The sequence below is a fragment of the Xiphophorus maculatus genome, chromosome 2, assembly GCF_002775205.1.
Source record: "Xiphophorus maculatus strain JP 163 A chromosome 2, X_maculatus-5.0-male, whole genome shotgun sequence".
In the NCBI taxonomy this organism is placed as follows: Eukaryota; Metazoa; Chordata; class Actinopteri; order Cyprinodontiformes; family Poeciliidae; genus Xiphophorus; species Xiphophorus maculatus.
In genome coordinates, this window is record NC_036444.1 from 22196473 (window position 1) to 22208572 (window position 12100).

Consider the following 12100-nt stretch of genomic DNA (forward strand, 5'->3'; position numbering starts at 1 on the left):
ATTTCTCCAGATTTACATCTGCTAACAAGGAGCAAATTTAACGCAAGCAGCTGAACGTACACACTTCCAAATCCACTTTTATACACTGTGAGCTAACTGGATCCATGGATCTGTGTGCTCATACCCACAACACTATTTTCCAACATCAGTCTGACTTGATTAACTGTTTATGTGTATAAGTGATGAAACAAACTGAGCTGCCTCAGTCACTGCAGCATGGCGGTTACAGGCAAAGGGGTTTACAGCAGTGGAGCCCTAAAGCTGGCCTTCATTATAAGGATTAAAAGCCTAAGGTGAAACAATGTGGATCACAAACCCCAAGCAGCAACCCCGTCATAAAGATGAGGTCTGTAGAGGGAGAAGAACCTCATGTAATGGAGCAGCTGTGGAAGGATTTATTGGTAGGTTAATTGTTGGGGGAGAAGGAAATTGTCCCCACAGGCTGTTTGCTCCAGGTGTGATTACAGGTTCACCCACCATGCAATATTATGTGCAGTTAATTATCAGGTTAATGGGGCCTACGTCTCCTTCTGACCCTTTTCAAGGACAAGTAAGACAACGGAGAAAGCACTCGAGCTCCAGAAAATTAAGTATATAGTCCTATTTTTCCAACTAGCAGAGGTTTATTGTTTTCTTCCTGTGCTGGCTAGCTGCACAGTGGTTCTCCATCATCAGCCTCTACGCGTATGCATGGAGGAACATTCTCATATACATCAGGTATGTAGTCTACAGTTCTTAGTTCTATTCATAAATCCAGAGAGATAAGAAGATATCTAAGTTTTGGTGACTGAAGTTGGTTTTGTTTTTAAGTAACTTTTTAATTTTTGCCCCTTTCAGGTAATGTTTCACTGTTTTTAATTAGTATACGACATTTTTCATGCCTTCTGTTCAGAGTTAGTAAGCAAATGGTCTTGGTAATATATGGCGTATAGCTATTTATTCCGTCCGAGGCAGATCTAATTAAATTAAGAGGCAGTTGTGAGAGATGACCAGTTTCTTTGGTATTTTTGTTATTTTTCCATGATTTTGTGTGGTGGTTTGGATCCCACTAGTTTGGTTTGTTGCACCTGTATTCTATTTTCTTGGTCTGCTCTCTGGTTTGTCTCAATTTGTTTTACCTTTTACTTCCATGCCTGCCATGTCCTGGATTCAAAATCACACCTGTCTTGTGTCAGAAATCATTTCCTCCCTCTGTTTACCCTTCATTGGTTTCTGTTGTGCTTTTTAAATCCTTGCATGTGTTGGTCTGGCTACCTGTGAGTTTTTTCTCATTACGTATTTTGCCCTATATAGATGAAAATTTAACAAGAACTAAGGTGCATTTGTCTCCAAAGTTCTTCACTCCCTTAATAATTGGACTGTTAAATGGAAGAAGAGTCATTGCCCCTATGTGAAACAAAACGTTCTTTTCCTTTTACCTGTTTTTGTCTGTCTGTAATGGTTGTTCATTCAGGGGGGGACTTCTTTACTTTTCTCACTCTAGTTTTGTGAATAAAAATATTTCAGCAAAACAAAAAAGTGAATTTCTTTTCTACAAAAAGCTACAAACACAAATTGCATCAACAACATGTGATCAATAAAATCACGGCAAAGAAAAATCACAAAGCCAACCTTGCGTAAGTATGTAGTGAGAACAATACATCAAAAAGATAGTATTAGGGTTAAGGTTTCAAATAATACTCATAATAATGATGTACACAGCAGTTACTTTATAGATATCCAGTGTTTGGGGTTAGGGATAAGTAATTATTTAGGTATCCCGTTTGTAAAAATCAGTATCTGGTATGTACCTTAAAAGGTATTCTGTAAGTACCTGGTTAGAACCAAACGTTACCTTAGAAGTTCATGAATATGTATCAAATAACTTCCAAATATGTACACAATAGTTACTCATTTGGTGACCAAAAGGTACCGTGCCGATACCCATTAAGAACTTGGTAGAAAACCAATAAGTACACCATAGTTAAGGAATAAGTGGCTTGTAGTGCCCCTGAAAGTTTTTTAGGGAGTCAGTAAGTGTGCTTTGACTACCCAAGTTATCATACTGTAGATAACCAGTGAGTATAACATAGGTAGCCATTAAGTGTCTTGTTGATGCCCAGTAACTATCCTGTAGTTAACCAGTAAGTACACCTTGAGTTGCTGAAAAAGTGCCATTATACTTATACTTACCCAGTATTTACCCAGTAAGGATAAGTAACTACATGTAACCCAGGGTAAAAACTGCCCTTAATCCCGCCTTTGGTGCTCCATTGGTTAGAGTGACAGTCAGTCACACAGTGCATTCAGCCAATCACTGCATCTTGAGTGGTTAATTAGGCCTGATCCAGCTTTCCCAGTCAGGTGTGAGGGGGAGAGCTGGAGACAAAGGAGCCACAGGTTTGTTCTTCCAAACAATTAGTTTATCTCTTTGTTTATTATGCACTTTTGAAACTCACAATATAAAAAATCATGTAGATCTGAACATCCAGTGAGCTTGGAGCCATGAAGTTGTCATGCACTGAACTATTTATGGAATTGGTGAGTAGTGAACACAAATGTTTGTTTGGTTGGCATGTTGGTGGTGGTAGCCAATGCTAATTGTTTGATCATCAATTGTAGCTTCTTAAATTCAATATGTGTTTAAGATAATGAGATGAATGCTGATGTCTTTAATTTGTTTGAAAGATTAGATTGTGGATATAATTGCATTTATTTCTGTATATAATAACTGAAACAAGTCTAGTTAACTAGCAGGCTGGTAATTTACTGGTCCTGTTTATTTCAATACAGGCCAGGTGATCCCTTTGTAGGGTTAAAGGATGGCAAGCTTCTGACAACTGGCTGCAGCCAGGAGAACCTGAAATTTACTCCATACTGGTCTGGTAGGAGTCTGATGGTCCATAACATTTCCCGCTCCATCTCACTACCTAGACACACAATCCATTATTATTCTCTTTTCTGGTGGAAACAAATTGCGCTTGGACATTTTTTCATCTCAAATAACTGGACAATTAAAACATGGACTTTTAAATGTGTGTCGGTCAGACAATGTGCTGACCAGCGGGGAAAGTTAGGACTCTTTGTGCACATTTATATAGAAGATCTACTGCAGTACTGTGTATATATATTGTATTTATTTATTTCTTTTTTTGGTTTCCATGTATGTTTGTGTCTTGTGGTGTTCACTTAATTTTTTTCTTTAAAATACATAATATTGAAAGCAGTTATTCTTTTGTATTGTTTTATTGATTACTGACAACAGCTCCAGTAGATGAATCTAGTCTTCTGGTGTTAGTTAGTCCCTTAACTACATTAAGTAGTGCTACATACACTAAAGGTGTCTTACAAATATCCCAGAGCTGTACTCCTAAATAGCACAAAGCAAATCAATACCTCATCGATTTTGGAAAGTAGCGTATAAGAGCTTAGCAATTATCCTGTATACACTTGAAAGCAGCATGGTGATACTTGATGAACATCCCGTAAGCTCCACGTACATTTTTTTCTATGTTAAGAAAAACAAATGCTTTAAAGCTGCTGTATTCTGTAAAAGTTGTTTCGTATCTAAGTGTACAAATTTAATTTGCCACTGTTTTGAATTCAAAGCCAATTCTTTGGATCTTGTCACAAAAAATGACATTTAAAAAAAAAAAGTATTATCCGTTTAAAAAGAAAATTTATTAAAAAAAAAATTCTGCCAACATTCAAACAGAGTAGGCTAAACAGAACATGAGAGTTTTTGTCGAACCAAAATCAAGTTGAATAAAAAGAGTATTAGCTGACAGGAATCAGCTTTAGGGAGCTGAATGAATAATGGCATAACAATCAAGAGGGTCAAAGCTAATAGACTGAAATCTTCGGTTTCCTGATATTAGCTGCAATCAGCAATCAACCTACACAGCAATCTGTTGCCTTATGAAAACACATTTCAGAACAGAAACAATTATGTGCTCCCTATTTTAAAATTGTGAATCTTTTATTTCCATTAAACTAAGATGTTGGCTTTGTGGGTAAGAAAAAAATTGCATTCATACTATTAGCTTACAATGAAATTGGAAACAGAAATAAATGCCAGCTTTAATATTTGCTTTTAACACACAAAATCCTTGACCAGCCTATGAAATCTCAATGTTGATTTGAGTCGTTTCTCTGCTGCCAAAGTATTTCGTCTGTGACTCCATGGTCAGTTCTATACCTTTACTATTTCCCATAATATTGGCAATGGCGGAAGCAAATAGCAAAAGGTATCCCTTTGAAACTTTAAGCTGTGAAGTCATCCCCAAAAAACGTCCTTGTTAACTCAGTATCTAGTTGAAACTTTCTGGGCTTCTATCCAGTGTAAAAATATGCCTCCTTTACTTTCATCTTTCCTCCCTCATTCTGCATGTCTGAGCTTTACTGGGTGCTGCTGGTCCATGGCCCAACACAAGGCCTAGACTCCCCCCTCTGGTAAAATAGTGCGACGCCAAACATCCCCTGATTTACAGCTCAAGGCACACGCTCTGCTCTCTCTCCTATGGTCTGTAAATGCCAAACGAGAGCATGATGTCCAGATCCCACTTGCTATATTAACCTACATTCTTTCCAGTAGAGTAAAGTGGCTACATGAACCCAATATAACCACATGCTGAAAAGAGACAAACCTGCCAAACCCCAACAGAGCACTCACGTGAAGGCCAAATGAAGGAAAGGCTCTGATCAAATCAGCTGCTGACCTTCTCCTGCATGCTGTAGAGAGCAGCCTTCTCTCATACACCACACTGCATCCACAGTACCGTCTGGACTTAAATGCTTTTGCATTTCCAGTCAGCCTGACCAAAAGAGGGTTTTTTTGTTTGTTTTTTTTTTAGTTTCAATCATATAATCTCGAGTACCTGTTCATGACCAAATACAGACATCTGCTTAACCCAAGTGCTGGGTTTATGCTGTATGGAAACTGAAGCTTGGGATGTTTCAGCCAAACAACTCCATTTGGGTTTGGAGAGCCTAAAATGGCGTCTCCTCAGTCATCACAAATGCCCAATTTAAGAAAAACAACAACATAATCAGACTTCACTGAAACTCCTGTGCCAGATTTAATAAGTATGGGGAAAATGTCAGCATTATGGTAATGTCGATGGGTTGTGTTAATGCCGTCAACTATCAGAGAAAAAGTCTTTTCACATAACATAACATTAGCCTTTCAACTGCTACCGCAAGTCAGTGCTTTGTTAATCATCCACACTTTGGCCAAATTTAACAGAATTTGTGTTGTTAAATGTTGATAATTATGTGATCCAGATTCAACTGTTTGTCTGCAAGTCCTTGTAGACAATGTGAAAACTTTGGGTTAATAAGACCCTTAGCACCTCCATGTTTAAACAAAATGTTGCCACTCCCTTGGTACTTAAATTTTACACTTGTAACCAAACCCAAAACACTCAATAGCAATATACTTTAATCATGGGGAGCCACTTTTTAAATGTAGTTAGATGTTTTAATGAATTACGGAGATACATTTTTATTAAAAATACCCAAATTTCACAACTTTATTCTATTGTACATTATTTTCTGAAAACTTGCTATTACATTGTGTAGCCATTTATTTGGCTTGCTATTCCTATTTAGATCAGTTGACACAGACTATGTAGCCCTATCAAACATGCTGTGTAGTTTGATGCATACCAACAAACCATTATTTTACATTTCAGTTCAAAATATTTGCCTGCAAGGGCAAAGGCAAAAGAAAAAAAATACTGAAATGTCTAATGTGATGTATGCTGAGGCATTGCCCTAATGTAAATGCATTTAGTATATTAAATGTGTATAAACCAAGTAGGGTAGTTTGTTGTTCTAATATTGGAAATACATTATCAAAAATATATACACATGATAAATACATCAAAGTAGTTCTGGTTTTTACTAGGTACATGTCTTTTCCCTTAAAGACAAATAATGCTGCTGCAGAACTGATATCAGCATACAGGCATATTAAATCATGGAACCTGAGGATGTATCAGTTTTTTGAAAGAGTGTATAATTTTCCAGTGGAATATTTTAACAATTTGGTGCCAGGACACGGGGGAGCGCACGGGGAAGCCCTAGAAAATGGGATCTGGTCATATTTGACTACCAACAATTCAGGGTTATGCTATAAATTCTCCCCCCCAAAAAAAGTTTGTCTTCCAGGCAAGCCATGTAAATGAGCGGTTAGAACGGTTCAATGTAGGTCAAAGTTTCTCCCTGCTTGAAAACAACGTCCAAGGCAATACTAGAGGTCTTAAATGTAGGAGAAGAGTGATGGCGCTGGAAGTAGAAGTCTAAAGCATAACAAAAGGTAAAGGGGAAGGTGATACTCCTATCAGCTTCCCATAATCCTTTGAAATGCTGTATACTTTGCCCCGGGGTTTCAGGCCCCTGATGAGGAAGCCTCCAGGACCCTCGGCCACCTTTTACCCTACCAGTTCTCCTCCGGATTAACTCTGCTGTGATTTAGAGCTGCTTCTCACTGGCCCCTGGAATGCGACGGAAGATGGATCTACTTTCCTACATTGTTTCACCTGCTCTAAACGGAACCACATGTTGGACGGGACTGCCTCTCTTTTGTCTGTAATTGGAAGAGCATGTACGGCAAAGGCAAAAGCAGGCCGAGGCCGGCACAACTCACAGGCCTCCCCCCCTCCCCGCTTTCCTCTAACCGCCCCAGACTCGGGGTGCCACATTCTGGTCCGGGCCAAGTCGAAGGCCACAGTGCAGAACCTGAGATCATTTATTGATCAGGCACAACATGTCAAATTCAGTTCAATAGCATGACTGTATCATGTGTCCAGCAGCTCTTTCAAGTGCTTACAGCTAAATGGGAATGACAGTCTGGAGTTCGCTGTGGAAGGAGGCCTTGACAATGAGTTTGACATGCTTTGAGAACACAGGCTGAAGTGAGCTTTTCATTCTGTGTCGTCTGTGATGTCCGAGAACAGAGACAAGCCAGGGAGAGAGGAGAGGAATCACCTAATCTCACCTCCCTGCTTTGTTACACAGACATGGATTGCATGAGAAAAGAGCGGATGGTAATTATTAAGCTCATCAGTCATTTTTAATGTACCATGTTGCTCAGTTATGCAAGGGAGAAATCATTGTGTTGAATACACGTCATTAAGATACTGCTGCTCTATTTTTTTAAGAACAAGCCAAATTATACCTGCACTGTTTAGATAAAAGGAAAGTGCATTGACATATTCAGCCTCGTCGTCATTACATAAACTCAGATGCAGAGACAGAAAACCACATGATTCAGTAAATCATAGAACTAACAGGATGTGTTACTTAACACCATTATTATTAGAGGATTATCCGACAACTTCTCACAACACGTCAGGAATTTATTTATGTGCCGGTCTCTTCAGTTTACCCCACAGTATTTTGCCCAGGTACATGTCTGAAAGTCTACAGAGCCACGTCTTTGTTTTGATTAGCCTGGCCATTGCCTTCCTACGCAATTCTGCTCTGTCACCCTTCACTGCTCCGTCTGGGGTTTCTCCCATTGATGTTAATTTTTCTGCTAGAATTTTAACCGGGCCAGTCAGTGAACAGAAGGAGAAGTTTTGAACAATAATGCTGATTTTCTACGCTATTTTAGAATTGTAGTATACCAGTAGTTTTAGCAATTGCAGCAAAGAAAGTGAACAAAGCAGTTCAGTCCGTGTTGGCCATGCTTCCAAATACTGAATTGTTGTTCATCTCGGTTTCTCTCTTCACAGAGCAGGATGACTGTTGCAAGCAATTTTCGATGAGCTTCATAATGTTGAAGTAGCTCATTACACAGTTTTGCTTCACACTGAGGGTGTGGACCCTTGGTTATTGAGAAATGATGAACGACTCTGTCGAAGTTTGAAATGATACCCAGTGACTGAAGTGTAGCCATTTATTTGAATTGCTATCCCTATTTAGATCAGTTGACACAGACTATGAATCCCAATCAAATCTTGGTCCAGATTTGACCCAGTGCCAAGTAACTGAAGAGGTGGACTCTGGCAGAAGATACCCAGTGGCTAAACTTCAGCCACTAGATAACATTTCAAACTTCGACAGAGTCCACACCTCCAGCGAGCAATTGTTTCTCAATAACCAAGGGTCGAGACTTTTAGTATTAAACAAAGCGTAAAACAAGTGGATGGTTTCTACCAGACTAGCGTTTTGGAGTACTAATAAAAAAGTGACCAGCAATAGTGGTTCTCTGCATTTCAGTCAAGTCCATCCATCCATCCATCCATCCATCCATCCATCCATCCATCCATCCATTCAGTCAAGCAAAGGTATCAAATCATGACAGTGTTTAGTGTAGTTTTGCTTTATGTGAAAGTACAGTAAAGATTATTGCAATCTGATACATGAAATGTTAAACTGAAAAAAGCTGACCTTTTCATCATCTTTGACCAAGCACGTAAAATGTGTGTTATATGTTCATTCAGTTTTAGAAGGATTACATAACCTGTGCATTTCTCACATTAAATGTTATGAAAACACACTTTAATGTTGAGATTGTCTATAAAGAATAATCCAGCTAGAATAAGATCAATCTCCAGTGTCTGCCATTCTTTTTGTTTCCACTATATGCTATAATAAGCTTCCTGTCTGAGTGGAAAGAAAAGAAATATAATATCTTGACTGCAGACACTCAGTGGTGAAGCTAAACATGAGTGGTTCACACTGTCTGGGTCAGACACAAGTCAAGCACAAGACGAATAAATATTAGTATGTAAATAGCATTTTATTTTTATTTACTTTAGAACATTTGTCAAGAAACATCATTTTGTATTTTTTTTTTCATTCCATCTCAATTTCAGAAAGAAATCTCTTGGGTGCTTAGCTTTAAATATTATCCTCTGCACATTCTGACTTTCTTCACCACAGCTCCACCTTGTGGCATTAGCTTGTTAATACATCGACTTTAAGACTATTTCATGGAAGATCTTTATTTGCTCATCTGCTCAGAGACCCTCCCTTACCCTGCTGCTCCTTATCCTGCTCTGCACTATTTCAGAGTGAGATTATCCATTTAACCTTTCCTGTGGTGTGGTTTGAGTTTTGGATCGGATATGTGCTTGAACCATTAGAGACTCACCTGATTTGCCGGCAAGTTGCAGTTGCTGGGCAGCAGCTGGGACGTTCACTCCTGAAAAAGACAAGAGTGGAGGTTCACCTTGCAGCAGGAGAAGAAGAACAAGTCTGAACACCCCAGAGTTATGATGGAATGGTTTAGATGAAAGCACATGCATGTGTTAGAATGGCCCAGTCAAAGCACAGGTCTAAGTTAAAAGAAGAATATGAGGCAAAAAGAATTAAAACTGACATTCATAGATGCTACCATTCTAATCTAACTAAGCTTTAACTATTGTGCAAAGAAGAATGAGCAAAAATTTCAGTCTCTAGATGATGGAGCTGATGGAGATACAAAAAAAAAAAACTTAAAGCTGTAAATACAGCAAAACTTGTTTCTATAAAAAGCTGACTCAGGGGAGCTCAAAGAAATTGCGTTATTTTTTATGAAGACTGTCATTTTTCTTTGTGTTAGCATGATACATGAAATCATAAAAAGATTAACTGGAATCTTTGGTTGTAAGATGACAAATATTGCAAAATGTCATGAGAAGTGGTGTTTCTACAAATAGATTTGTTAAAAATAGTTTGGAAAAGGGAACATTTTTGAATTCGTCTTGAATATTTTGATGAGGAAATTAACCTATTTATGTGAGAAGTAGCACATGTGAAATTATTTTTGATCTTTTTATCACTTTGAGAAATGACTAATCCAAAAGAAGAGAAGACATACATTTTGAATGTACAGTTAGGTCTGTGATATAACTTTTTCTGACTTTTTAAATGCAGGAAACCTTTTCTAAACAATTCCCCACAGCTCTGATTGAAAATCAGGCTTTAACTAAACACCCGGGTCATTTAGGAGCCCCAGAATCAGAATGTGGTTAAACCTACAAACACATCAAGGCCGTGTTCAGGAAGCAGGAAATTAACATTTACAATAATTAGGCCGTGAATGACAAAATCATTTTCCACTTGAAACGAAAATCATTCCGTCTCCAGATTTGGTGCGCTACGGTTTGTTTGCTAAGAGCAGATTAAACACATGCAGCTGAACATGCACGCTTCCCAACTCACTTCTGCACACTGCGGGCTAATTGCGTTCGAGAATGTGTGTGTTTATACACGCGGCACGATTTTCCACCATCAGTTTGACTTGATTAACAACTGTTTGTGTGTGTAACTGCTGCGCTGATGAAAGAAAGGGAGCTGGTTCGGTCACCGCCGCACTGGCATTAAAAGCACGAGAGTTTACACAACAGTGGAGCCCCGAAGTTGGCCTTCATTAGAGGGATTAGAAGCCTAATGTAAAACAATGTGCAAGTCTCTCAACCCGAACCCCAAACAACCTCTCAAGAGGGTCCCTGGGCATTACCTCTCAGACTTCAAACGCTCCAGCTGCAGCCCCATGCCTTCTTTCATCGACCCCTATCACAGAGTGAGGGCCTGCAGAGGATAATGGGCCGCATGTAACGGTGCAGCTGTGAAATGATTTATTGCTGGGTTAATTGTGAGGTGAGAAGAGAATTGTACCTGCACGATTCCAGGCCGGCTTTGGGTTCCAGGAGGAAGTGCTGCTCTTTGAGTCGTTACTGTCGGTGTGCATGTTTTCTTCTTGTGACGATCAGCTGCGTGGCGTCTGCATAACGGGACGCTGCGAGGGAAACTGAGATGCATAAAGGTTTTAAACAAAAACGAAATTGACAACGAGGGCTGCAACAATTTCCCACGATTTGCAAAACCACAAAATCTTTGCTACGTATTTTTGGTCCGGTTTGTGCTGCAAATGTCTTAGTACATGTGAAAAAACTTGTAAGTGACTTTTTTAGCAAGATATAGGAGTAATTATCAATACAGTTACTTAATGCTGAAAATCCTGCAAATAATTTAACTTATAACAATACATTTTCCTCATGTTATGAGTGAAATAATCTGAAAGCGGAACTAGCACTTTTTCATCACTATTAAGGAATTGCGTTAAAACAATCCCCTATGTCTTGCTGAAAAGTTATTTGTAAGTTAGTTCCGTCTTAATCCAAGTGCAAAGGAAAAGGACCAAAAGAACTGGCTTTGCAGTGTGTGAAAGAAATCATGTAAACAGTCATTTGAGCTTGACATGGATTTTCTTTTATTGTTTTTATGTAAGAAAATAAAATGCCATTTGGTACTCAGATTTAGCGCATTGTAGAAAGAATGAAATGTTAATATAAGTTTCCAAACGTTTCTGCCTTACAGTTCTAAGGTGAGGAATCACATATTTAAAGAATTTCTCCGAGTTGCATATTTGTCAAAATTGGTCTTCTGCCTTTTCTTACATCCATCCATCCATCCATCTTCTTCCGCTTATCCGAGGTCGGGTCGCGGGGGTAGCAGCTTCAGAAGGGAGGCCCAGACTTCCCTCTCCCCAGCCACTTCTTCTAGCTCCTCCGGGGGAATCCCGAGGCGTTCCCAGGCCAGCCGAGAGACATAGTCCCTCCAGTGTGTCCTGGGTCTTCCCCGGGGCCTCCTCCCGGTGGGACGTGCCCGGAACACCTCACCAGGGAGGCGTCCAGGAGGCATCCTGACCAGATGCCCGAGCCACCTCAACTGGCTCCTCTCGATGTGAAGGAGCAGCGGCTCTACTCTGAGTCCCTCCCGGATGACTGAGCTTCTCACCCTATCTCTAAGGGAGAGCCCAGCCACCCTACGGAGAAAACCCATTTCGGCCGCTTGTATCCGCGATCTCGTTCTTTCGGTCATGACCCAAAGCTCATGACCATAGATGAGGGTGGGAACGTAGATCGACCGGTAAATCGAGAGCTTCGCTTTTTGGCTCAGCTCTCTCTTCACCACGACGGACCGGTACAGCGCCCGCTTGACAGTAGACGCTGCGCCAATCCGCCTGTCGATCTCCCGCTCCCTTCTTCCCCCATTCGTGAACAAGATCCCGAGATACTTAAACTCCTCCACTTGGGGCAGGACACCCCCCCTGACCCGGAGAAGGCACTCTACCCTTTTCCGGCTCAAGACCATGGCCTCGGATTTGGAGGCACTGATCCCCATC